The sequence below is a fragment of the Orycteropus afer genome, unplaced genomic scaffold, assembly GCF_000298275.1.
Source record: "Orycteropus afer afer isolate SDZICR_OR568_19922 unplaced genomic scaffold, OryAfe1.0 scaffold00431, whole genome shotgun sequence".
NCBI lineage: Eukaryota > Metazoa > Chordata > Mammalia > Tubulidentata > Orycteropodidae > Orycteropus > Orycteropus afer.
Window position 1 is genome coordinate 205,229 of NW_006922018.1, and position 1,379 is coordinate 206,607.

Below are 1,379 nucleotides of genomic sequence, written 5' to 3' on the forward strand. Positions count from 1 at the left end.
TGCAAAAGAAAGACCTACAGTAAGTACTGTGGCTCCAACTACAGAGCAACCCCATCTATGAATGAAAGTGGAGGGGAGGGCAGAAGCAGGAAGGCAAGCAGCTAGGATAGGAGTGGGGGCACATAGGGTAGCCATTACTGGACTCTTGATTGTTTTTCAATTACCTCCTGGCCTCTGAGCATCCATTTGCTTGCCCTCTGTTCTCTCCACAAAGCACTATCTGCAACTAGGTGGGCATAATCTTATTTGGGGGTGGGGGGACATGGTCATATGATATTTGGTGGGATCTTAGCCTTTGGCCTAATCACACTGAAGCTGAATTTCCTGTTGCTTTGTTCAAGGCACTAGATCACATGCTCTGTTGAGGGCAATTCCCATGCAGTCCACTCACCTTTGGGTGCCTGGCAGAAAGCAGACATCAAGGTTGAATGGGCTGCAGGATGGGGGACGGGGTAGGGGAAGAAGGGTATGGTAAGAGATCTTGGCATTAGAACATGCCTTCCATGGCATGGAGTCCAAATCCCTTGGACTTGCTCAGCCCTATTCTTGGAACCAGATTCTGGGCCTTTTCTTAGGCCTGTGAATAAACCAGAGCAATAAGGACTTCTGAATTGAAGCCAGCTCCCTGATTACCACTCATGAGAGGAGAGAGGCCCTGACTAAGGAACATCAGCTACCATTCTCATTAAACAAGTAAAGTTTGAATTTTAAAATGGGAATTTCTCATTGGATGTGGAAATACTGGCCTGTTGAGGGTCCCCTTCTGGCCCTTGGTGGCACCTGATGAGATGAATTTTTAAGCTGAACAAGCAGCCTCCCTAATGTGCTGGGCTGGACTGCAGCTCTTGCCTGCTTTTTGGCTGGAAGTGTCACACCTCTGTCTCATCTTTGAAGCTTTGCTGAGCTGCCACATAAAGCTGATTGCAGTCTCCTTGGAACCCCCCTGTATCCCTAAAGACATCCACCTTCAGGGTTTTATCCCTCTCTCTTACACACACACACACACACACACTCCCACTTTTTGAAAGCAGGGATCAGATCTTACTGGAGAGACCTCGGGCCAGTGACTCACTCCATAAGCCACCACACAAACAGATGATGGTGACTGAGAGTTTTTATAACTGAGAGATTAGTCTAAATTAGTAGTCCTCTCCTTCACTGGACATTAGACTCTCCAAGAGATGTTTTAAAACTAGTGATGCCCGGCTACGCCCCAGGGCAATTAAATCAGAACCTCTTGGCAAGGGGCTCTGGAATCCATTTAAAAATTCTTCCCCGTGAACAATCAATGTAATCCACCACATAAATAAAACAAAGGAGAAGAACCACATGATCATATCAATTGATGCAGAAAAGGCATTTGATAAAATCCAACACCC